Genomic DNA, 27,475 nt, shown 5'->3' on the forward strand with positions numbered 1-27,475 from the left:
TTTATGTTATGATGTGAAACCATTCTTCTGAGAAGGGAGCCACAGGCTTTCCAGACTGCTCCAACAACAGACACCTAAACTTTGTGTGTGTGTGTGTGTGTGTGTGTGTGTGTGTGCCTGTGTTAATTTCCTGTGGCTGCTGTAACAAATTCCCACAACCTTGGTGGCTTCAAACAACAGAAATTTATTCTCTCATAGTTCCAAAGACTAGAAGTTCAACCTCAGTCTCACTGGGCAGAAATCAAGGCATCCTTGGGCCATGCTCCCTGCAGAGGCTCCAGGCGAGAAGCCCTGCCCTTCCTCTTCCAGTTTCTAGTGGTTGCCAGCATGCTTTTGCTTGTGGCTGCATCACTGCAGTCTCTGCCTCCATCTCCACGTGGCTTCCTCCTCTTTTGTGTGTGATCTCCCTCTGCCTGGGCCCAACTGGATAATCCTGGAAAATCTCCCCATTTCAAGATCTTTAACTGGGGAGTTCCCTGGTGGTCCAGTGGTAGAGAATCCATCCTGCAATGCAGGGAAACGAATTCGATCCCTGGTCAGGGAACTAAGATCCCACATGCTGCGGGGCAACTAAGCCCACGTGCCACAACTACTGAGCCTGTGCACCTCAACTAGAGAAACTACTAGTGCTGCAAACTACAGAGTCCACGCACTCTGGAGCCCACACACCCCGGAGCCTGTGTGCCACAACTAGAGAAGAGAAAACCCACAAGCCACAACTAGAGAGGAGCCTCTGTGCCACAATGAAGGTCCCGTGTGCTGCAACAAAGACCTGATGCAGCCAAAAATAAAAATAAATTAATAATAAAATAATAAAATAAATATTTTAAAAAAAGTGTTTGCAAAAAAAAAAAAAATCTTTAACTTAGTCACCTCTTCAAAGGCTCTTTTTCCAAATAAGGTAACATTTACAGGTTCCAGGGATTAGGGGCCACCACTCAGGCTACTACAGTCCCTATGCTTAATTCTTTATTGACCATACAGTTCTGTCCTTGAGGAACAGACATAAAATGATTTCACAGATGTGATAAAGTTGGTAGCAAGTTAAAATAGATGTCCATGCAAAGCCCATTGAAATAAATAGTTAATGTGATGCTTAAAGAGAGAGCAAGACCTTTAAAAAATTCAGTTTTCACCATGGCCCAGGGATGGAAACAGGCCTGTTTCTTCACCTCTAGATGAAGAAAGTACAAGCTTTGCAAACCTTGCTACTAGGGCATGTGTGGTTCCTGGGCCCTGAGACCTCACAGGGCCCAGGTCGCCAGTTCTGCTTTTCCCTCCCCCACCTCATCCTGCCCCGAGAGGGCTGTATTTGTGTGCTCTGCAAAGTGCTGAATGAGGAACTTAGGCCACTGACCAGAAGTGAAAAAGGGCAGGGACTGTGTGTTTTTCAATTAAATAGAACAAGAGGAAGTTAAGTGTCAACTCTGACTTGAGATGTTCAGGCTACTTGAGATGTTCATACTGATGAGAAAGAAATCCCTGCAGTCAGGTGTGCCAGCCCAGAGTTTATTTCCAAAAGGGGTTCTACAGCTGCCTCTTCGGAACACCAGGAAAATAGTGTCTTGGTGATCCAGCAGCAGCCTGGACCCCTTCTCTGACTCCCTGCCCCGGTGATGACTCTTTAACTCACATGGCTTCATTCACAAAACCTGGCCCAAGTGTCAGTTTCCTCAACTGGGCCTGATGTCCCACATGGGCTCCTTAAAGGCGGGATCGCTCTTCATTTCCTGTGTGAGGCTTTGGGCACACAGCCTGGCACACAGAGGACCCTCAATAAATACCCACTTACCTGAACTGGATGTCCGTCTTACCTGACTCACAGTCTCAAAGCCACGCCGGGTGCACTGCCTCTGCAGATAATTCCACAACTCCACACAGACAGATGGCATCACTATTGCTGTAGATGTCACTGTTCTTGCACTAACTCATTTCGCAAGGTCCCTTCCAGCCATATGACACTTTCATCCCTTTGAAATTTAGCCTCGCAGAATGCACATCTGTCCTGGAAATGAGTAGAAAGAGGTCTCCGTAACCTGTGCTCTTCAATTCACAGGGCATGCACTGTCAGTGGGGGACTGTGCCCAAACCCTGGTGCCCAAAAGGCTGGAGAGACCTTTGAATTATCTTGTTCAACATCCTCCTTTTACAGGTAAGAAAGCTGAGAGCTTGGTTACATTGCTGGTTGTCCAATGTCACATGGATGGTTGGCAGCAAAGAACCCAGGGAGCTAGAACCCACTGCTACTGTCCCTGGCCTGGTGTTTACTCTGCTCTAGTACACTTTTCTTTGACCCAAGGTCTTCACTTGGCCTCATAAACTGACTCATGCACTACCTCACAGCTAAGTGCTCCAAACTATCAGAGTTGAGTATGTCACCGGCTCCTTTCACACAGCCTGGGTTGTGAGAACCCATAAATAAAAACCATTGCAAGGTACTCAGAAAATGTAGAATGTGTTGATAGGACTGAATTTTGTATTATATCATTTCTCTCTCTTTTTTTCTTTTTCATTGTGGTGCACAGGCTCTAGGTGCTTGGGCTTCAGTAGTTGTGGCACATGGGCTCAATAGTTGTGGCTCATGGGCTCTAGAGAGCAGGCTCAGTTGTTGTGGCGCATGGGCTTATTTGTTCCGCGGCATGTGGGGTCTTCCCGGACCAGGGATGGAACCCGTGTCCCCTGCATCGGCAGGTGGATTCTTAACCACTGCACCACCAGGGAAGTCCTGTAGTATATCATTTCAATTCCTTCTTCTTGGCCTTCCTGTGGTTTTTATTATTATTATTATTATTTTCTTGCTGTTTACCTTGGGGGTAACAATTAACATCCTAAATTTGTAACAACCTAGTTTTTTTGTTGTTATGTTTGTTTCTTTTGGCTGCACTGCACAGCTTGTGGGATTTTAGCTCCCTGACCAGGGATTGAACCTGGGGCCCCAGCAGTGAGAGTACTGAGTCCTAACCACTGGACTGCCGGGGAATTCCCCGTAACAATCTAGTTTGAATAATACCAACTTAGTTTCCATAGTATACAAACATTCCACTTCTATTCGTCTCCATCTCTCCTGCCTTTATACCATTATTGCCACAGATTATATCTTTGTACATCGTGTGCCCATTAACATAGACATAATAATTATTTTATGAATTTGCCTATTAAGTCATATGGGAAAAAAAAGAGAAGTTACAAACCATAACAAAAGTGCATTGTTGTGCACTTTTAAATCCAGATACTGGACTTTATATTCACCTATGTAGTTACCTTTACCAGTGTTCTTTATTGTTTCTTGTGAGTTTGATTTACTGTCTACTGTCCTTCCATTTCAGCCTAAAGGACTCCTTGTAACATTTATTACACAGCAACTCTATTAGCAATGAACTCCCTTGGCTTTTGTTTATCTGGAAATGTCTTAATTTCTCCTTCAGTCTTGAAAGATAGTTTTGCCAGATAGAGAATTCTTGGTTGACATTTTTTTTTCTTCAAGCCTTTAAATATGTTATCCCACTGCCTCTGGCCTACTATGCTTTCTGAAGAGAAATCAGCTGTTAATCTCATTGAGGATCCCTGCACACCATGAGTTACTTCTCTCTTGCTGCTTTCAAAATCCTCTTTGTGAATTTTGACAATTTGACTATAATGTGTCTTGGTGTGAATCTTTTTGAGTTTATCCTGCATGGAGTTCATTGAGCTTCTTGGACATGAATATTCATGTACTTTCTCAGATTTGGGAAGTTTCCAGCCGTTATTTATTCAACTTTTTTTCTTCCCCTTCCTCTCACTCTCCCCCTCTAGGACTCTTATAACATGTACGTTAGTATGTTTGATGATACCCCTCACATCCCTCATGCTCTTGTTCACTTTCTTCACTCTTTTTTCTTTCTGTTCTTCAGACTGGATAATTCCAGTTGTCTTATCTTCGAGTTTATTGATCCTTTCTTCTGCCTGCTCAAATCTAATGTTTAACTCCTCTAGTGAGTTTTTCATATCAGTTATTGTACTTTTCACCTCCAGAATTTGTTTGGTTCTTTTTTATAGTTTCTGTCTCTTTGTTAATATTCTCATTTTGTTCATACATTGTTTTCTTGATTTCCCTTAGTCCTTTGTCCATGGTTTCCTTTAGTCCACTGAACAGATTTAAGACTGATTTAACATCTTTGACTAATAATTCCAATATCTGGAATTCCTCAAGAATCATTTCTGTCAAATTCTTTCTTTTTCTTGTGAATGGGTCATATTTTCCTATTTCTTTGTATATTTTGTGTTTGTTGTTGTTGAGAACTGGATATTCTGAGTATTGTGTTACCACAATCCTGAAGATCTAGTTCTCCCACTCTTCAGAGACTGTTAAATCTTGCTTGTTGAACTTTCTTTATTTTTGCAATATGTGTATTCCTTTTTTATGTGGTCCCCACTGTTTCTGTTATCTCTGCAGTCAGATTTCCCTAAATGTCTGCCTCCCAAAGGGGCATGGGGGGAAAAATGGGTCCTCTCTGTAAATCCCCTCAGAAGCCACTTCAGCACATGGATGGGCTGACAGTTCCTGCCAGCTCTGTCATTGTTTTGGTGGATGGGCAGATTCCTAGAGCTTCCTAATCTGCTTTCTCCCCAGGATATTGCCCAGTAATGATTGATTCTAAATTAGAAAAAAAAAAACCAAAGAAAATAATTATTTATTTAAAGTTAAAAGTACACGTTTTTCCCAAAAGTGAAAAAACATGTCATCAACATGGGTCTTGACTTTCTCAAGGTCTCTCATAAGAGATTAAACAACCCAGTGCTTTTTATCTGCCATCTTTAAGTCACGTATATTCTAAAAATCCCTTTAGGAGGCAGGCAAAGTGTAAGACATGTTGGAAACATGATCTGAAAAAAAAAACTTAGACCTAGGACTTCCCTGGTGGTGCAGTGGTTAAGAATTTGCCTGCCAATGCAGGGGATACCAGTTCGATCCCTGATCAGGGAAGATCCCACATGCCATGGAGCAACTAAGCCTGTGCCCCATAACTACTGAGCCTGCGCTCTAGAGCATATGTGCCACAACTACTGAAGCCCACACACCTAGAGCCCATGCTCTGCAACAAGAGACGCCACCACAATGAGAAGCCTGTGCACCGCAATGAAGAGTAGCCCCCACTCACCACAACTAGAGAAAGCCCTCACAAAGCAATGAAGACCCAACGAAGCCAATAAACAAACAAATAAATAAACAAATAAACAAAATTTAAAAGAAAAAAAAAAAAACTTAGACCTAGAAGAGTCTAGTCAGAACTGTGAGACCCTCCTGCTAAATGAGGTACATCTTCCAGAGCTTGAAGAGCAGAAGCTTGTTCTCAGGATCAAGGAAAGTTTGATCAAGAGAAATATTAACTCTGAGCTCAAAGAAGTCCCTGACCTCCCTGTACTTATTGTATTCACTCTTTACTTAGCTCTTGGCCACTTGGTGGCTTGTGGCATCCCCATCCTGTGGTCCTATTTGGTCATTTAACTTGCATATCATTTAACTTCCACTGGGATGAGTGTCCTTCGCTCTAGCATAATTAGATCTCTCTTGAGAACAAGAATAATTTCTTAAACATTATAATTAAGCCGAAGAAGGAGAGGAAGGAAAAGGGTATAAGGAAGGGTATATCCCTTTCCTTATGCTGCCATAACAAATTACCACAAACTTGGTGGCTCGAAACAAAAAAATTTATTCCTCCACAATTCTGGAGACCAGAAGTCCAAAATCAAAGTGTCAGCAGGGCTGTGCTCCCCCTAAAATTTCTGAATCCTTCCTTGCCCCTTCTAGCTTCTGGTGGCTCCAGGCATTTCTTGTCTCGTGGTAGCATAACTCATATCTCTGCTTCTATCTTCACAAGGCCTTCTCCCCTGTGTGTCCATGTGTCTGTTTCTCCATTCCAGTCTTTTATAAGAATATCAGTCATTGGGGAATTCCCTGGCAGTCCAGCAGTCAGAACTCAGTGCTTCCACTGCTGGGGCCTGAGTTCAATCCCTGGTCAGAGAACTAAGATCCCACAAGCCACATGGCACAGTCAAATAAAATAAAATAAAATAAAAATATAAAGTTATTTTTTAAAAAAAGAATAAATCCAATAAAAAAAATCATTGGATTTATTTAAGTCTACTGTAAATCCAGAATCCATAGTCTCATCTCAAGATCCTTAGTTTAATTGCATCTACAAAACCCTATTTCCAAATAAGATTACATTCATAAGCCCCAAGGTGTGATATAATACAAAATATATTTGGTCTTTGTCCCAGGTTTCTGGCACAGCGCTCTCAAAACTCCTGGGATTTCCTGAGCCATAGGAGTTTCTTTTGTTTTTCATAATGAGCCCCTTTCAATCACACTGCAATTTATACTAATGAGGTACTTAGGGCTGGACCCTTGATGGTTTCAGGTTGGGGCTGGTCAGCAGAAAGACTAACCTTAATCAGAGGGTTGGAAGGTTCAGCCCCAACCACCCACCTCTAGGAAGGGGAGGATAGGAGGCTGAAGGTTGAGCTCTATAAAAACTCTTAAACAATGAGATTCAGAGAGTACTGAGTTGGTGACCACATCAAGGTGATGAGAAGGCAGAGCTCCCAGAGAGGGCATGGGAGCTCCGTGCCCCTTCCCACATACCTTGCCCATGTATCTCTTCCATCTGGCTAAGTTTCTGAATTTTATCCTTTATAATAAACCAGTAAACATCAGTAAACAGTTTTCCTGAGTTCTGTGAGCTGCTCTAGCAAATTATCAAATCTGAAGAAGGGATCATGGGAAACTCAGTTTATACTTCTGGTCAGTCAGAAGTAGACTTGTGCCTGACATCTGAAGTGGGGGCAGCTTGTGGGACTGAGCCTTTAACCTGTGGGGTCTGTACTAAGTCCAGGTAATTAGTGTCAGAATTGGACTGAATTTCTGAACACCCAGTTTGGGTACTGAGGATTTAGAGAAATGGTTGGTGTCAGAGAAAATACCCTACTAGGGTTAGGATTTGGATATATATTCTGCGGGTACATAATTCAACTCACATAAAAGGGAACGGAAGGAAGAATTAGAATCCTTTTTTTCTCACAAACTCTAATAGTACTGAGAACATATTAATTAAATCTGTGAAAATTTTATTTACGGAATCAACTTAAGAAGGCAAAGTACAGAGGTTAAGGGATGCTTCCTGCTAGAGACCTCTTTTGCCTTTGGTAAGACATGAGGTCCTTGTACAAACTCTAAAAGATTGTAAGATTTTTTCAGGACTTGCACCACCTGTCCATCAATCCTGAGTTTATGTTGCAGGTGTTCTTCTGGGAGGATGGGCAGGAAATAGTGATAAGAATCACATTTAATGAGGGTGAAATCTGTGAGCTGATCACTGGAATTGTCACTGTCCCTAGAGCTAAGGAAGCACGCAAAGATCTAGGACCCAAATTAAGTCCCCTTTGGACCCCCCCTTCCTGGAATGTCCCCTGCAGCTTCTCAGCATTCAAAAACAAATGATTTAGTTTCATGCCAAGGTCAGGTAGCCAACAAAAGCGACACCATTGCTCTCAACCTTATGATTTTTATTTTCTCTCATGTCATTTCTCTCCCTTTACTAACACTACATTTTCTCTCTCTTTTTTTTTTAAATAACAAACATTTGCTTTCACAGACATGCAATTTCATTTTGTGTCAGTGCCACAAGGTAGGTGTCAATATTGCTATTTTATAAAGAATGAAATCAGGCCCCAAAGAGGTAACATGAGGTTACGCAGACATTCAGTTATGGAGCTGGCAATCGGACACGGGCACTAAATCCCACTCTTTTTCCTCATCTCTATGATGTCTTCTTTTCTACTATTTCCTTTTCTATTTCTATTTCCTTTTCCTCCTTTTTCCTTATTCCAAAGGCACTCACAGACTTAGGACACGCACCCGTTATTCTAAGAGCCATTGTTCTCAGCACTCTCAGTACCAACACTACCCAGGGAGCTTTTATGAAAGCTGATGACTGACCCCATCCCAGGCCAATCAAATGATAACTTCTGGCAGTGTGGCCTGGACATCAGCATTCTGTCAAAAGCCTCCCCCCACCCTCAGATGACCTTAATGTGCAGGATTGAGAATGACACCTCAAAGTATCAAGAGATAGATAACATCTCTTCTTAACCCTGGAAAAGGAAATATTCACTCTTTCAAGCATAACCCAATCTTTGGAACGCATCTTCATAAAGCTGGTTGACAAAAAAACCAAGAACAAACTTACCAATGCGACTTGCAGATGGCAATTTGAGTTGACACCCCTCCCAAATCCCACTAAAAGATCAGAGTTATGCTAAGCAGGGAGAAACGTCTAGGACATTAATGAAAACTAAGGGAGAATGGTATCAAGAGGTTAGGAACTCTGAGGAAGTTGGCATGATTTGGTGCAGGTAAAAATGATGCCCCAAACACTGCCAAGCGCGAGTCAGTGCCGACAAAGAGAAGCCGTGCGGGAAGCAAGTGGGTGAAATTCCCCCCAAAGACCTGGGAAGTTCTCAAACTTGACCTACAAGCAGATGGGACTGGGGGACAGTTGGTGGGTAGCAAACAAAAGCAGTTTGGCAACAACACCAGTGCCTGACATGGAACTGCCGGCCACCCAGGAGGCACCTGGGGAAGGAGGGACCCCCGTGGGGCACCTCCACCACAAGAGCCTTCAAAGAAGCTATTTGGGGAGGAAAAGCTATTTGAAAAAGCAGTGACTTCCTGAGGCAAAAATGCCTTCTCAGTAGTTTGCTACCAACTTTTCCCAGCTGAATAGATTCCCTAAGCAAGGAAAATAAAACTACCAAATAAATAAAAGTTTTAAATTCCGCCTTTGGGACTAAGAGAAAAAGAACCAGTACAGTTGCTGACAAAACCATTTCAAACCTCCAAAATGAATAAATATAGATCTCCTTCTAAAGGGAAAGCAAATCAAAAAAATAAAATACAATAAAAATCACAGAACGTATGAAAAGATTTACTACGCAAACAGAAAGAAGACATTTTTGAAGACCCAGAGCAAATGTTTATCTATGAAAGAAACTTATTCCAAAGCAGGGGATAAGTTTAACACAATCTTTCATTTAGATTTTCAACAATGTTGAAAGGACTTTATGGGAGAATAGCCATAAAGAGGAAACAACCGATAAATATTCCTATCAGTGAAAATCATGCTCGCTAGAATTTTTCTTTTTTAATCAGCTTTAATCTGGGTAGTTGTAAATTTTCCAAAGATGTCAAATCTCTCAACCCCCACACTCATTTGCAATGTGACCTTCCTCTTTTTTCATCAAGAGGAGGAGTCTATTTCTTCACATCCTTGAATCCAGGCTTGGGTAGCAGAGAGACTAAGACGTCTCTAATCAGTAGAATATGCTGGAAGGGACCTGTGCAGCACTTGCAATAGCTCCCCACTGGCCTGACAGCTTCTGCCTCCTGCCAGCTGCAAGTCAGCGGCCATGTAAAAGGTGTGACGACCCTGAGACCACCACACTGTGAAAAGCCCAAGCCACAGAGGGGCCCTGGAGAGTAGGAGACGGGGGTGGGGCAGGCCGGCCATGCCATGGGAGTAGAAGCCAGCATGTAGGTGGACCTCCATCCAAGCTGTGCCAGCTGAGGCCATGTGATCAGAGACACACCACCCACCCGAGCTACCAAACTCCTCCCCTACCTATCATGACCAAAATAAGATGGTTGTTTCCAGCCACAAAGTTCTGAGGTGGTTGTTAAATAGACAGACAGAGGCAGCCAACAGCAGCCTGCAGTGCTTTACAGAAACAGGCGGGTTTCTGGAATGCACACTTGCTACATGTTGAAATCCCAAGCCCTCTTCCCCAGTTCAGCTCCCAGGATGCTGACAGCCAGGACGTTACGCTTGGGCAGGAGATAAACAGATTCTCCTCTGAGAAATCTGACCCGCTCTAGAGGAAGACCTAAAGCAGGCTTTCCCCACAGCCACCCTACAGAGAAGGTCCCCCTCAGCAGGGCCCGCCCAGAGGCACACAGCTTCCAATCAGATTTTAGCCGCCACCCTAAACATGCAAACAATCCCGGATTCCCAGACGTCTGAGGAAGCTTCCAGTATGAAAGCGAGAGACCAAATACACAGAGGAGAGGGGATTTAAAGGAAACAGAGGCTACGGCAGGAAAAGAAAACGAAAAAGCAAAGCAATCATTATTGTCCTTAGAGAGGAGATAGAGAAGATATCACACCCATAAAACAAGAACAGAGTGCTATTAAAAAGAAAAAGTAGTTGAACAAAAAAAGGGCTCTTGGAAATTAAATAAATGGCAGTATAAAAATATAACTCAGCAGAAGTTTTGGAAGATAAGTTGAGGAAACTTTTTAAAAAGGAGAGCAAAAGACAGAGATGGAAAATTAAAAAGACATGAAAATTAAAGGATGTGAACAGACCAACGATTATCTGTTTATCCAAATAATAAAGAGTTCCAGAGAGAGAGAAAGAACAGAGAAAATGGGGAGGGGGAAATCACCCAGGAAGTAATTTGAGGGAATTTCCCAGAAATAAAGGGCATGACCCACACAAAGTCACATTATCATCTAATGTCACGGCAGTGGTGAGAAAAAGAAGATTCTGCAAGGAGAGGGAGAGAACGATTGAAAGAGAGATTGAGAGAAACGTCACGCACAAATGATAAGAAGTCAAATGACTTAGAATTTCTCAACAACACAGGGAGTTAAAAGACAATAGTGCAATGCCTTCCAAATTCTGAATAATGATCTCCATACTGGACTTATCTATCCAGATAAACTATGAGTCAAGGGCATGTGTAGAAGGAAGACATTTTCAGAAATATGAAAAATTAACCTCCTACACGGTTTTTCTTAGGAAACTGTGGGAGAATGTATTTCGTAAAACAAAGGAATGAACCAAGGAGGAAGAAGATATGAGATGCAGGACGTGGCTTCAACACACTGGAACAATAAAGGGACTTCCTAGGCTGTTGGTGAAGGGGAACCTAGGAATGACAGCAGCAAGAGCTCCTCAGAGGAATCCCGGACAGGCTCCCCCAGAAGAGGAAGACACAGGATGTCTTATGTGAATGTTCGTCTCAAGAGACATCTAGAACACTGGCATAGCATCAGGGGTTGACAAATGCATGGAAAACCAAATAAATAAACAAAACAATGATAATTCAGAGCAGTGCCTTCGAGAGTCCCATATGTAATTTCAAATTTTTCAGTAATCATACTAAAAAAAGAAAGAGCTGAGATTAATTTCAATAGTATATTTTATTTAATCCAATATATCCAAAACATTATTTCAACATAAAATCAATATAAAATTATTGAGATTTTACATGCTTTTTCATATTAAATCTTTGAGGTCCAGTGTGTATTTTGCATTGATAGCTCATCTCAGTTTACACACTAAAATTTCTCAGAAATACTTGATTTCAGCTGTATTTAGTTTTCACTAAATTTCCAGTTGAGGGACTTCCCTGGTGGCGCAGTGGTTAAGAATCCACCTGCCAACGCAGGGGACACGGGTTCAATCCCTGGCCTGGGAGGATTCCACATGACATGGAGCAACTAAGCCCGTGCGCAGCAATACTCAGCCCACGTGCCGCTACTACCGAAGCCCGAGAGCCTAGAGCTCATGCTCTGCAACAAGGGAAGCCACCGCACTGAGAAGCCTGTGCACCTCAACGAAGAGTAGCCCCCCGCTCTCCCGAACTAGAGACAGCCCGAGCAGCAACAAAGACCCAATGCTGCCAAAAAATAAGTAAATGTAAAAAATAAAAATAAAATAAACTTGCAGTTGAAATACTGATTCACATACCAAAGGTGTTCCATACATACTTAAATTTTTTCCAAAAGCCATCTGTTTTTAATTTAGATGTAAACAAATTAATAATTAGATAATTATTAAATCAATTAAATAATATTAAAAATTAATTGCTTGGTCACAGTAGCCACACTTCAGGTACTCAAAGGCTCCATGTGGCTAGTGGCTATTGTATTGGACAGGTAAGATCCAGAGAGATCAAAAAGCTATGTGGGGACTTCCTAGGTGGTGCAGTGGGTAAGAATCCGCCTGCCCACACAGGGGACACAGGTTCGATCCCTGCCCCAGGAAGATCCCACATGCCGCGGAGTAACGAAGCCCGTGTGCCACAACTATTGAGCCTGTGCTCTAGAGCCCATGAGCCACAACTGTTGAGCCCGTGTGCTGCAACTGCTGAAGCCCACGTGCCTAGAGCCCGTGCACCACGGCAAGAGAGACCACCACAATGAGGAGCCCGCGCACCACAACGAAGAGTAGCCCCTGCTCGCAGCAACTAGAGAAAGCCCGTGTGCAGCAGTGAAGACCCAACACAGCCAATAAAATAAATAAACAAATAAATTGTTTTTTAAAGTTATGTGGAAAAGGAAAAATCATTGCAGTTACTACATAGCTCAGCTTTGAGTAACATACTCTGAATATTCATTTAATCAGAATTATAATATGAACTCCACTGGGAAGGTGGGGATGGGAAATGTTCATTGTGTGTCAAAGGAGGAAGAGGAAAGAAAGCTAAATCCTAAATGCCCGAAACTGAAAAATTAAGAAGTAGTAACAGAATCCTATTAAATAGCAACATTGAAATAGATACAGAAGGAGTCTCTCACCCTAGCTCCAAGTGACTGCCCCTAAGTAAGGAGAAATGGAGGGGGAAGGGGCTTGGGACTCCTGGGATTTTTTTGTTTTGTGTTTTTTTTTTAACAAATCTCAGGGTATTGGTGGACCTTTTAAACTCATGCATGTATGGTTTTGATTTTTTAAAAGACCTTGAAAAATGATCATGGGAAGGGGTAGGGAGTGAGAATTTCTGTGTGATGCTGCCAGTGTAGCACTGTCACTTTAAGACATGTCCCTTTCTTGCTGTCTTATGGAAGGAGAAAGCAGGAGAGGCAGCCGCTAGTAGAGGAGGAAAATAAAGTGAAAGGGAGCGCAGAGGGGACAGATGCAGCCTCCTGGCCAAATCCCAAATCCACTCTCACTCAAGAGCCCATGCCCAGAGCAAGCTCCGGAGGGGTTACACAGACCAGTTTCCTGGGGCTCCCGGATGGGGGGTGGGGGGGGCGGCGGGGGAGGGTGGCGCACAGGTCTCAAGGGGCGAGTGATGCCCAGGCCACAGCGGAGGCATGCACTGCGGCCCACTGTCTCCGCATCTCAAACCTGCCCCTCTGCGAGGCCTGCAGCTCCAAGGGCAGCCCCGAGACGGCCTCCCTTCCTCCAAGCCACGCCCGTCGTCCTCCACGGCACAGGACAGTGCTTCTTCCCACATTAACTCTTCCTGACTTTGTCCTCACCGACGATCTCTTTCTGGTTTTTTTTTTCCCAATCTCACGCAACTCATGTGGTAGGTCTCACACAGTTTGGGCCTCAGTTATAAACTGTTTGGAACTGCACACTGTTATTTGCAGGCTGCATGATGAGAACAAGGACACCCGCATATGCTTCCGCAGGCCCCACCACACCCAGCACATAGTATCGGTTTAAAGAGTGGCTAAGGATTGATTGTTGCTGACTTTATAGACGCATTCATGCATTTCTATGGTACCTCTTATCACAGAGACTATGGTAGTAGGTAGGCAGGTGGATGGAGGGGAGAGAATTTTTATATATAGGAATCAGGTACAGAGCTGAGTTTATCGTTTCTTCACTTCATGGCATACTATTATAATTGGTCAGTGTAAAACCCCTCCCCCTTTAATGTTATTTGAATTCTTTCCCTGTATCCTTGATCCCCATGACCTGTCTCCTTCCTCTCTTCCCACCCAACAGACACCCATCTAAAGTGTTAGGCATTTGCCCTTGGAAACATATATATCTTGAAGATAGAGTTTTGGTAGTGTGTGTATGCTTTTCCTAACTTTATTTAAATGATATCATGCTATAGATCTCATTCTACAGCTTCCTTTTTCATTCCATACTTTTTCTAAGGAACTCTGTTTATCCATTGCTTCATTGCTGCATGGTATTTACCACCAGAAGCTTCTACCACATCTCACCTATCCATTCCCCAAATGATGGATACCTATGTTGCCTCCAGCTCCCTGGGCCCCAAAGTCATGGGGCCCCTTACACCTGTGTTTCCACAGGGACATGTGCGACGGTGTGTCGGGCGTATGTGGGGATTGCCATGGCATGGCGTGTAAAAAACATAACACACAATTTCTGAACTGCTCTCCAGGATGGCTACACCCACCTCACTTCTACCAGCTGCCGATGAGAACTCACTGCGGTGTGACACAGAAAGAGCTGGCAGACACAGTGGCACAGCTGTGCCCCTCAGGAGAGAAGCCTCACAGTGACTCTCAGCATCTTCCATGAAAAGCAGAGACGGAAAGACAGAGGCTGCTCTTGTGGGTCTTCTCCCCAGGCCATAGCCCTTTAATGGAGGGACAGGATGAGCTAGGGATACCTCTGCTTCCCTGAGCTCCCCATTCCCTGCTGCTGATGCACCTGTGCTCACTAGGGTTCGACTTATTTCAGACAATGCTTTTGATTCGTATCTCAAAAGATTCTCTAACCTGGGAAGAGAAAAAAAGAGGGAAAAAGAAACAAGAAGGAATAACCGAACCCACAGTTCCTTAAAGGGTAAACACACACACACACACAATTAACTAGAAGGACTAGGGCTCCGAGGTTGACGGCTTCTCTCTACCAGCCTGGGAACTGATGAACCCTGGTGCCAGGTGCAGCTGCGCAAACCAGTCTCTGTCTTTTCCTGCCCGCACCCTCGTGTTTCATCACCCAAGGTCTGCAGGGTCCCAGCGGCATGGAGTCCTTTTGTTTACCCTCGGCCTGCCCTCCACCTGGGGCTCCCTAATCATGGCCCCTCTGAGTCCTCCTCAGCCGTCTTCTACCCTCTGCAAGTGTGCCCTGCGCCCTCCACGTGCCTGCATTTGAGCTTGAAGATCAGACACGCCAGGCATCACTTCCCCACTTGGCCTCAGCTGCGGCATCCAGAGAGCTGGGTGGTGGGACAGCAGATCAGATGTGGAGGCGGAGAAAGACCAAACACCCAAGAAAGGGCAGACAGCCCTCTCCCGCCTGGGCCCTGCACCCCCGCCTGTGCCCCCCAGCTTCCTTCCCCTGATTCCTACCATCTGGGATCCACCTAGGAACTGACAAACTCCTGTTGGTCACATCTGGTTGAAGAGAAAGAAACAAGGAGTTAGGAGACCTCAACTAATAGGCAGCACTTGGCACGCACAATAGAAGCAGCTGCTGTTTACAGCTCTGTTTTAGGGTGGCCTCAAGCTGGACCTCACACTTCCTGTCCCTGACTCTCCCCTGGGGGGCATTGTTTTACACGGGGCATCTGGAACCTCACAGTGCTGCAGCTCAAAAAAAAAAAATCCATGAATCTCATGAAGCCATGAAACTATGATGAACTCTCTTCCTGGGAAAACTTCCCAGACCCACTCCTCACTGACCTCTTATTGTAAGGCAGGTCCCTACAGCTCCTAACTCCCCACTTTCTCTCTCCATTAAATGGGAATAAGATCAGCCAGTCAGCTGCCCAGTAAAAATGCCACCCCTTTTCCTGCATACCACCCAATGAGGTTTGAAACACTTCTGATTTCTTAACTGGGAAAAATACCATCAAGAATTCAGGTTGTCAATTCAAGACTAATATCACACTGCCTAGGAGGCAATTAGCAAGGGCCTTCCCAGGCCCGACCTGCTTGGTGTCCTTATCTGCGTCCCTCCTCCCTGGTCTCATCCCCATAGAAACAAGCCAGGAGCTGGGGAGCGCGGAGAGGGCGCTGCGCGCCATCTGACTCCGCCGGCGCCCTCCCAATACCCACTCCTGATTCCAGCCGCCTGAGCTGGCTCCTCTGGGCAAGGTGGCGCCTAATTACCTCCCTTCTGTTTTCTCCCTCCTCTCCTCTCTGGTCCTCTCCCCTCCCCGCTCCCTCAGAGGACAGCCTTTCCAAGAAATAACACACGCTCACACCTGGCGCGGTGCGATAGGGAAGCTACCATGGAGACCGGGCTCCCATTCCCACCCCGGTGGCGGCTCCTGGGAATAAGTAACTATCTCTAGAATGCTACAAACTCCAGATGTGCGCCGCCAAGTGCCTGGAGACCCGGCTTCCTTGTCTCATTATGCTTATTTTTTTTTCACAAGTTTCATATATGCATATCAAGCCTTCAGAAGGGGGAAAATTGGGAAATGGTAATCTTCCTTTTAATATGCTCCCCATGCCAGCCCACAACAGCTGTGCACACACCAGACGTTGGGCTGGACATGAAATATAGCCCAGGACCATTTTTTAAGCAGTCGTTCCCAGGGCTTACAAAGCACATTTACTTGGAGGGAGGTCACACAGTCTTCCTTCTGCATAAAAAGGTGGCTTTGAAATAGGTACAGCCATCTGGAACCAGCCTCCTCTGCCACTGAGATGTAGAACGCACACATGACACCATCCTGCTCGGACTGGGCAGCAGAGGCTGAGACACACACGGGCCGTAATTGCTTAAATGTACAGCCTCCGGTTCTCCGCGCTGCTTACCTTGCTCTGAAAAACCATTTGCTAGCGGCCTCGGTGACTCTGGGCAGGCTGGGGGTGGGGAAGGGGTTGCAGTTTGCTCGTGGGGGCATTCGTCTGTGTGCAGGAGGAGTGTCGTGGAATCCAGATTTGGGGGAAATTATTTGCACACTCTCCAGTGCGGCTCCAGCCTTGCTAATAAGGAAGAATATGTCAAGTGTGTGACTGCAAGTAAATAGCAAGCACCCCATCGAAACAATGACCTCTGCTCCTTTGATCATTACTGCCGAGTTTGCTTCCCCGTGCAAGACTTAGCTCTCACCTTTAATAACTGGTTTTGTCAGGCATTTAAAGGAAAAGCGCAACGGTTCCTATATCACTAATTGATCTCCATGTAATGGGGGAGGGTGGCTCTATGTTTATTAACATTTACCCTTTAAAATGAGTAAACCGCCCTCCTTGACATGACCTTCATTGTGCAGACCTCATCCAAATAAATTCTCAACCTCTGGAGCTATTTCACTTTTGTGTTATTTCTTCCATGTTTATTTCCTAGGCTGGTTTTTTTAAACTCCGTTTTAGTTTTTTCTTAATATACACATGTTATGGATAACATAAACCAGTGGCCCGAAAATTTAGAGCGCCATCCCACAGCCAGAGACTCTCCCAAAAGAAAGCCCAGAAAGCATGCAGAGCTCTGGGTAACTCAAAGGGTTAAACTGTTAAATGCACAAATAGCAGAGCTCCTGTTACCGGGAGGAAAGGGAGCTGACTGGAGGAAGGAGATCACTCTAGGTCAGCCTGTCCTTTACATTGTGAAAAGCTTGAAAGGGGCTAATAAACCCAGCAGCCTATGGCAGAGGTAATTTATTTTATATTGCTCCTCATCACATGCAATATTTTTTGGAGGGGGAGAGCAAATATAATTCAAAGAAAGGGATAAACAATAAAAAAAAACAACACCCACATTATCTAGTGATGCTTCCACCCCCAAGTCAAGAGAACACGTGCCCTTCTCTGCTTTTGTGGTGCATCTCTCATCCTGTTTGTGCGTCAACATCTTCAAAGCGCTTCGGGGCTGGGGGGTGGGGGGAGGGGGAGTGGTGGTGGCTCTGCCTGGCCTGAGGTCAGTGGTCCTTCCTGGGGGTGGGGGTGGGGCGCAAATCCCCCGAGGTGAGCCGCTCCCAGGGTGGGCGCAGACATTTCTGCACAGGCACCTCCCAGCCCCTCCCCCTGGAAGCCAGGTCCACTTGACTCATGAATGGGCTCCCGGCTGGGAGGCATTACCGAGTGGACAGCTCTCCAGCTGATTTCCTGAGCTTCTCCAGGGGCTCCGAGGGAGAGGAGGGAGAGGCTGGGCCGTCCTGCTCCTGTCTCACACTTGCCACATTTCACGTGCATGAGGTCATTGGACTGCAGATGAGGTAACTGTGCAGCCAGCCCGTGAGCTGGGAGAGGTTACCACATGACCATTCATGTAAACACAGCGATGTCCCTGCGGGGGCCCTCGACAGCTGGGCTCTGCTGCTGGCTGCCCTGCTGAGGGGTGGGAGCCGCAGGACTCCTGGAGCCTGTCCGAGCTCTTAAAGGAGCCAAATCACTGCCTCAGCTCGTGTCACACCTGCCTCGGAAACTGGTCTACCAGCCTCAGGGCCGAGCAGCATCCTGGAGGGAGGAGCGCTGGCTGGTCCTGTGACAGGTGTGCACGGCGGGGGGGGGGGGGGGGGGGGGGCGGGGGCAGGGGGAGAGGGCTGAATGAACAACGCTGCCTATTAAAAGGCGGACCCCCCCGCCCTGGCAGAAAGACGCCGGGGTTTGAGGGAGTGTGGTCTGTGCAAGCCCAGCTCTAGACCTCGCAGCCCTCAGCCAGGAGAGCTGGCGCCATCATTTGGGCATCCCCTAAGTTAGAAACATGGCTGGAAAACAAGTATTTTTTAAAAGCCAATAATAACATACATTTTTAAGTTCTTCTAAACTGCAGAAGGACAGACTGCACTTCCAGATGCGCACCTGCGCTGCTCAGGGGTTCCAGGGCCCCACGACTCTCACAGTCAGAGATTTCTTTCCAACGTCAAGCCAAATTAACTAAATTCTGCATCTATCCCGTGCTGCTCATTTTGTTCCTTCTTCACGGAGCCCGAGCAGGTACCAAGCTCTCCATTGAGCCCTGGGCGTGTTGTGGGACCGAGACTTTGGTCTCCGCAGTGGTGCGGCTGCCGCGCTAGCGGACAGTTCCTGCTACCACACGAGGAGCATCCGCGCGTGACCACAGTCAAGGGGGAGGCATGCACAGCGGGGAACTATGCCAGGAAAACCCAGGGCCTGTCAGGGAAGACCTCCCTGAGAGCCTCACGGGGCTGGGACCAGACCTGTGAGTCCCAATGAAAGTCACGGCAGCAGCGACAAGGCGCTGCGGGGGCCAGTCATATCTTACAACAACCTGGGAGGTAAGTGCACTGTGATCCCACCTTACAGATGCTCACACAACTTAAGAGGACTTAAGGAACTTGCCCACGGAAGTGGTAGAATCAGGATTTGAACCAAGGGGTGTGACCCCCAGAGCCTGCACTGGCTAATCACTCTGCTCCAGACAGTCAGTGGGACACCAAGACAGGAAGCCCCTCATAGCCGCGTGTGAGGCCGGTGCCCCGCCAGCAGCACAAGGAGGGTGGGAGGAGACCCTGGTAGAAGAGAGATAGGTGATGGAGAGAACATTCTGGAAAGAAAAAGCTACAAATGTGTAGGCCTGTGTGTGTGTGTGTGTGTGTGTGCGTGTGTGTGTGTGTGTGTGTGTGTGTGTGCGCGCACGTGCACACACATACATGGGCCGGGGGCGGGGGGCGGGGGAGGACTTTGCAAGCCATACTAAAGAATTTGAACTTTTTCCTAAGGGCCATGGGAAATCACTGAAAGACTTTAGGCAGATTAATGAGATGATCAGATCTGATGTTTGAAATGGTGCTCTGGCCGCCGTGTGGAAGATGGACCGGAGAGCAGTGAAGGGCGTGTTGGAATAATCCAAGTGCGAAATGATGGCCAGGTCTGAGATGGAGCCGCGGGCACAGGAGGGAGGTGATTTCTGCATGGGAGGCAGAATCAGCAGCACTTGGTAAGGACCGGCCATGGAGCGGTGTGTGGGTAGGTGGAAGGAAGGATGGAGGAAGAGGCAGATGTCTTCTGATGGAGCTGCAGGATGTGGAGGAAGATCAGGTTTAGAGATGCTAACTGCACATGTAGACATGCAGATCACAAGCTCAGGACCAAGGTCTGGTATGGAAAGAGAGTGAGCAGCCATTGGTCCGCACACGGCAATTGAACCTGGGAAGCCGGCAAGCGTGGCCAACATGTTACTGACACCACATTTCTTTACCGTGGGTTCTTTTGGGTTCTTGTAGAAAGGCCCATCTTCCCCCACCAGAATAGAAGCTACATGAAGACAGGGACATTTTTTGTCTTGTTCTGCACTTGTTCCACAGTAGGTGGCATCTGAAAGGTAGGCAATGTTCTATGAATATTGTGGAATAAAAGAACCGAAGGATAACTCTCTGTAAAATAAGGTTACAAAAATTATACAGGCAGGGAGTTTTTTAAGTTTTAAAGCACAGCAAATAATTTAAAATTTAAATTCTCACTCCACCCTCACCCCTCAAACGCCCTATGTAAGACAAGGAAAAGAGTGTACGGAGAGTCCACTGTGCTCCCAGCCCTGGTCAGCTGCCAAGCACCCTCCTACAGCGTCGAAGTTTACATTTACCTTCTGTCCTTAACTATGTCTGGGTCCTTCTTGCCTTGTCGATTTAGGTTGACTCTAAATTTCAAAACGACATCAATAATACTACTCTTACTGTATGAATATCACCCACTGCAGCATCAGCATCGAGTGATGTGATTGTGCTCATAGAAAAGTCAGTGCAGCCATTGGACTGTCTGTCACTGAGCTTATACTGCCCAGAGGAGAGTGTGCCCCACATCAAGATCAAAGGCGGATGTGGAGAAAAGGGAACCACCATGCACTGTTGGTGGGAATGTAAATTGGTGCAGCCACTGTGGAAAACAGCATGGAGGTGCCCCAAAAAGTTAAAAATAGAACTACGTATGATCCAACAATTTCACTTCTGGGTGTTTACCAGAACAAAACGAAAACACTAATTCAAAAAGATATCTGCACCTTATGTTCACTGCAGCATTATTTACAATAGCCAAGATATGGAAGCCACCTGTCCATTGATAGATGAATAAAGAAAATTATATATATATACATATATAATATATGTGTATAATATACATGTATGTATAATATATATGTTTGTATATATACAACAGAATATTTGCCATAAAAAATAAGGAAATCTTGCCATTTGCAACGACACGGATGGACCTCAAGGCATTACATTAAGTGAAATAAGTCAGACAAAGATAAACACTGCCCGATCTCACTTATATGTGGAATCTAAAAAACAAAACGAAAATGGACTCATAGATACAGAGAACAAGCTGGTGGTCACCAGAGGGGAGGGAGGAGGGGGATGGGCAAAATAGGTGAAGGGAATTAAAAGGCACCTGCCTCCAGTTATGTAAGAAATAAGTCACAGATGTAACATACAGCATAAGGAATGTGGTCAATAATGTAGTAACTCTGCATGAGGACAGATGGTTACTAGGCTTATCGTGGTGATCATTTTATAATGTATGTAAGTATCAACTCATTATGTAGTACGCCTGAAACTAACGTAATATTACGCGTCAACTATACTTCAATTTAAAAAGATCAAATGTGTTCTCTTTTCTCAAATGACATCAACTGATCTAAATTATGCCATGTTTCAACTTCCTTCATATTTGAATTAAAAATTTCTTATAATATTTTTATTTTTCTCACAATTTCTATTATCTTTCTTTTTTTCTGATTCGTAGAAGACACAGGCACCCGTCTTATCATGAAAGTTTTCCAGGTAACCACATAACGCATGTAATATAAGCCCCCTTCTTACTAAGGCCTTTTTTATTGGGCCTTCTGCTGTCCTGTACTCATTGGGATGAACTGCTTTCTAAGACTGCTGCACAGCTGTCATTGGGGCTTCTTTTTCATGACCCTCCTGGGTTTGTTCCACTGTTTCTCAGATTCCCATTTTTCTTTTTGAGACTTTTTTGTCTCGATCTTGTATTACTCTATCTCAGCCACACTAGCATTCTCTCTGACTGCCAAAAATACCAAAAAGTCTCCTATTTTACAGTCTCTGCACAGATCTTGTTCTGGGTTCAATGCTCCCCTCCACTGCTTCAGATCTTTACTGAACTTGGTCCTTTATCTTAAATCAGGTTTAAATGTTGTCTCCTCACCGAGCATCCCTTCCCTATCATCCAATCAAAAAAATAAACAAAAACAACTTCCCAGTCATTTGCTAGTAAAACAGCTTCTTTTATTTTCAATGTAACACTCTCATTTCCTGATATTGTCTACTTTTATTCACTTGTTTATTTTCTTTTCCTTCCCATTAAAATGCCAGGTCCAAGAGAGCAGGAGTTTTTTCTGTCTTTTCCACCTCTAAACCTCAGCCCCTAGAGCAGTGAAAGACATGTAGGAGAGGCCCAGGAAAGAGGCTGAAAGAGCTTTCAGAACACCACACTCATATAGAACACCCAAGTTTCTTCTACTGTATCCTCTGACATGACAGAAGAGCGTTCAGAATCTTAGGATATCTCTTCTGAAATCTTGCTAACCTGAGACTACAAGCTCTCAGATGGGAGAGGAGCTATAAATTGGTGTGACAAGATGCGGAAGGTCTGGGGGAGATGCTTAAGGAAAAATAGATGATTGTCCTTTAGCTAATTTACCAGGTTTTGCCTAGTTGAAAGGGCATATTAGCTAAAAGAGAGAGAGAAAGTGTTAAGTTCTGCTATTAGAAATACAGAAGACTGGATATTTCAAAAATTCTTTCATTGTGAAATACTGAGATTGCAGTATGAAATGAGTTGATTAATAAGGGAAATTCCCCGAAACATAAAGTAAAATAAAAGAAAACAAAATAAGCCATGAGCAAAAAAGTAAGAAAATTCAGGAGCTGGGGCTGCTCACGAAACAAATGCCAATGCCAGGATTCTAGAGCAGGGATTAGCAAGTCATAGCACACAGGCCAACAACATGTTTTTGTAAATAAAGTTTTATTGGCACATGGCCATGCCCATTCATTTACGTATTGCCCATGGCTGCTTTTGTGCTACAACAGCAGAGCCGAGTAGTTCCAACAGAGACTATACAGCCTGCAAACTTTTAAAATATTTACTCTGACTCTTTAAGAAAACTCTTCATGGTTGTGCAGGGAAACAGGGTCTTTGGACCTGTACAAAGTGGGAGAGGAACTTGACAGTCATTAAAGCTTGAACCTTCAAAGGGGCTTACTCTCCAGGAAAAGGGTGGGCTAGAAAAAAACACCTGCTGGCAAAACAAGTCATAGGTAAATCTTTCTGTTTTCACCACAACTCCAGGTGGAAAATGTTATTAATAATAGTGATAATAAAAAAAATTTTTAAATAATAATGATGATCTCCCTCGGGAACTAGTAACTATGAACCTACTTTATATGACCCTCAGGTTCAAATTTTCACTACCCACCTAATCTTGAAAACCCCAAACAAAAAATAATAAATTAAAGTGGTCCCAGTTTGATAATACTTGGCAGACAGAAATGCAAATCCTCTCCAGAGCAAAGCCTTCCTAACTCAGTCACATGAGAATTCCCACAGATTACGTTTGATTACATATAAGTTTTTGAAAAGAGAAAAAATTTACCAAACTGCAAGGTAACTACCATAAGTGAGAACCAACAGAAACAACAAGTATGATTTACATCCTCAAGAACTTCAAATATTAGAATTATCATATATAAAATAACTATACATAAAATGTTAAAAAAGAAATGAAAGATAGAAAAATGAATGAGTTTTGAAAAAGCTACTATCAAAAGTGACCAAACAGATCTGACAAAGAACCAAATAGAACTTATGGAAATAAAGATAGAACTATATATAATTAATACTACATATATTATATATAATAATTATAATGAGATAGATACATTCATACATATATGTATGGGGTGTGTGTGTGTATACATACACAGTAATGAATATGTGAAACAGCAAAATAAATATGGATGAAGAGAGGATCAGCGAACTGAAGACAGATCTGAAGAAAACACTCAGAATGCAGCACAAAAAAAAAAAACAAAAAAGAACTAGAAAACAAAAAGAGAAAGGGAGGAATAAGTGAGAAGTTCTAATATACATCCAGAGGTACACAAGAGAGAACAGAAAGAATGAGAGAGGAGAGAGACCCTGTTTGAGGAACTAATAGCTAAGAAAATGCCAGAATTAATGAAAGACATGGATCTGCAGAGACAGGAAGTATAATATATCCCTGGCAGAGTACAATTTTTTAAAATAATCACACACTCTAGGTACATCCTATGAAACTGTAAAATACCAAAGCCAAAGAGAAAATCTTGACAGCAATGAGAAAGGAAAAACAGATCACCTAACATAGGATGACTGTGGTCTGACAGCAAACTACCAGCAGAAACAATGAAGCCAAAAGACAGTGGAACCATATCTCCAGAGGCTGACAGAAAATAACTGTGAATCTAAAATTGTGTTCTCAGAAATATTATCTTTCAAACATGATAAGAAAGTAAATATATTCTGGCAAAACAAAAACTGAGACACTTTACCATTAATAGACTTTTATCAGAGGAATATCTAAAGGATAACATCTAAAAGAACAAAATGATCCTAAAAGGATACTCTGGAATAGAACAAGAAATTCTGAACAGAATGGCTCAGGAAAGTAGAGAGGGTTTCAAGACAAGAGAAGAAAGGGAGAAAAGAAATCTGGCAAAAACAGCAACACTTTGTGGGAGTCAAAGGAATGTCTAACAGATGTTTTATTATGTTTTTGCAGTATGGGATGGATTGTGAATTCTTCTTCCTGTATTCCCACAATATCTTCAGTAAAGTATACATTTCTCTCAGGTGCTTTGTGGAGCTGAATTTACTTCTCAAGATAGGAGTAAGAGCCTTTCGAATAAAAAGTTAGGGCAGAACCCCCATTTCCACTAAGATCAGGCCTCAGTGCTGATGGCAGATTCCAAGCACAACCTCTGGGGAAAAGGGAAATCAAGACAGGACATCTTCCAAGCACCCCTGTGACCAAGCACTGTGCACTGCTCCTTTCCCCCAACATGTCACTGACCCCTCACATACAAGGTATAGGTGGTACAAGATATGTGTGGCCATTATGTGGTGGGAAGCAGGCATGGAAGAGGGGGCAGCCACGGTGAGTTAGGCCTTATAAATTTGGAAATAACTTGCACCTAATAATTACATTATAAAATCAACACACAATGGATGAGATCAAAGCTCTAAGAATTATTTCTAATTAGAGGCAACCAGAGTGTTGCCTGAATCAGGCATCAGCAAACTACAGCCTGGAGGCCAAGTCCAGCCTACTACCTGGTTGATTTTTACATTTTTTAATAATTGAAGAAAAAAAGAAAGAAAAATATTTTGTGACAAGTGAAAACTATGTGAAACTCAGACTTCAGTATCCATACAATTTTATTGGAACACAGCCATGCTCATTCATTTACATCTAGTCTATAGCTTCTTTTGTCCCATCATGGCAGAGTTGAGTGGTTGCAACAGAGATAACAGCGTAGGGACTGAGTAAGGTGCAAGGAAAGAGGCTGGGACTATTATTTCAGAGGAAATAATGCCTGTGTAGCAAAAACAAGGGTCCCCCCCACCCCCATTTGATACATGTACCCCACCTTTTCCTGTAGCTTTAGCTCCTTTTTTCTTTTGCCCAAAATATTTGTTATCAGATTCTTTGCAAAAAGTGTTTGCCAACCCCTGGCCTAATTGATAGTATTAACATATTTAAAGAAAAGATGTAATAATCAGAAGAGTCAGTGGGTGTTTCAAAGGAAAAAAAGTCAAGAAAATGAAAGCCAGATGTTCCCAGGCAAGTACTAACCTGTGAGGTTGGCTTGACAAAGGCACAGGGTTGGCAGACCTGGTAAGGCCTGTTGCAAACCAATGCATGGAGCTAAAATTGTGTATCAATAGTTGCTGTAACACCATCTATCAAGCAAGGCTATGTGCCAGACATTGAGCTTCGCACCTCATATACATTATTTAATGTAATACTCAAAACAAAACTATGAGTGAGGTGGGTGTTATTTCTACTTTAGTGGTAGAAAAAATATGAAGCTCAGAGAGGGTAAGTGGCTGTCCCAAGGCTATTAGTAAGTAAGTGGAAGAGTTGGACCCTTGGACCATCTGACTCCAAAGCTCCTCAACACTAACCTATACAGTTATTAATATTCTAATATTATACCCACTAAGAAACTGTCAATTTGGTCACTACTGCCTCTGCAGCATCTAGCCCAAAGCCTAGAGCATCTTAGCTAATTAGAAATTGTTTGCTGAGCAAATGAAAAACTCTATGCTCACCCAGCAAGGTTTTTATGATAGTTTGGCTTCCCAGGTGGTTGCCTGTATGGAAAAACTGCATCAAATAGAGAACTCAAGACTCCTGCCTCTTGCCAGCTCACTCTACCTCTATCAAGTCAAATAAAAATGGAGATTGATGTAACCATGAGTCATTTACAAAGCTGGTTAGTGGAAGTCAATCCCTGATCTACTCTTGGGTGATAACAAAATCAAGATTTCTAGCCTGCAAAGCTGTGGAGACCAAGCCCCGTTCACACCTCAGCACTTGTGGACCTTTGGGGACCTGCCAGATGACAGCCTATCTTGCTGTGCATTGCTGTGAGCCTACAACAGTCAGACTAAGAGACAAAAGACCCAAATGCCGAGGCCACCTCACCAGCAGGAGCAAAGCTGGGATTCAAAACCAATTCTTTCCCGTTCTAGACCCAGTGCTGTTTCCTTCTGCCGTATCTTCTCTTTGTATGACAAGATGTCTACAATAGTTTTAAGTTAACATTTTCTTTAGTTACTCAAGAAATCCATACACATTTCAAGAAAAAAATTAACATAACAAATTAGAAAAAAATTTTACATAATCCCTCTCCCAGAGATGATCTATTAATATTCTACATTATATTTTTCCAGATTTTTTTCTTAAGCATGCATGTTTTAACTAAAAACGCAATTATACTGTTTTATAATCTGCTTTGGCCTCTGAGTGTGAATATTTTATGACATCCTAGATGCACATATAACCATTTTCAGTGTCATCATGTTTTATTGTATTGATATGCCGTAATTTATTTAACCAAAATCTTACAGTTGGACAACCGAGCTCGTCCTGGTTTTTAACTTATCACCTAATGTGTCTATCTTATTCTCAGTAAGCAATTCCCCACAACTCCAATCCTAGTCCTCACTTGATCTCTGTCTCAGAAGCTAATATTAAATTTATAATGTTACAGCCATGATCATCACAGCTCTTTGCTCCATCTTTGAGTTCAGAATCAGTTCAAAGTAGATGCAGTTGTTCAACATGGCAACTTAATTAGCAGTAAGACTGTACTGGATACCACACTTCAGACATGGCCACAGTTGGCTTTTCCTAATGCAGGACCACATCTGGACCAAAAGACAGCTCAGACCACTGCCTTGTACCCTCCGAGTGACAACAAGCGCACAGCAAGCAGCAGACCCAGACTCGTGGCTCCTGAAACCCGTGATATTTGTGGGCTGACATATCTTTGAGAGAGCAGAAGGGCTAAGGTGCCACAGTCGTTTCTCACAGCTTGGACAGTCAGACCCAAACATCCCCGCACCCGGGCTGAGGAAGCGCTGAGGAAGCATGAGGAAGAGGCTGGGAGAAGGAACACCCCGCCCCCCCATGACGCACCTATGTCTCCGCGCGCCTCTCCGGCTGCCGCTGCCTCTTCATCTTTCTCCTCGTCTCCCCAGTTCAGAGTAGGGATGGCTCCCCACAGCTTCCC

General features: G+C 44.1%; 1 long non-coding RNA gene across 1 annotated transcript; it reads right to left on the bottom strand.

Moving 5' to 3' along the window:
* Nucleotides 1–27,475, bottom strand: LOC130854269 (uncharacterized). Its single transcript, XR_009053988.1, has 3 exons — nucleotides 27,382–27,475; nucleotides 1,815–2,005; nucleotides 1–504 (listed from the first exon to the last, which is right to left on the bottom strand). It is a non-coding gene; the product is annotated as an uncharacterized LOC130854269 (long non-coding RNA).

The sequence above is a fragment of the Hippopotamus amphibius genome, chromosome 5, assembly GCF_030028045.1.
Source record: "Hippopotamus amphibius kiboko isolate mHipAmp2 chromosome 5, mHipAmp2.hap2, whole genome shotgun sequence".
NCBI classification, from domain to species: Eukaryota; Metazoa; Chordata; class Mammalia; order Artiodactyla; family Hippopotamidae; genus Hippopotamus; species Hippopotamus amphibius.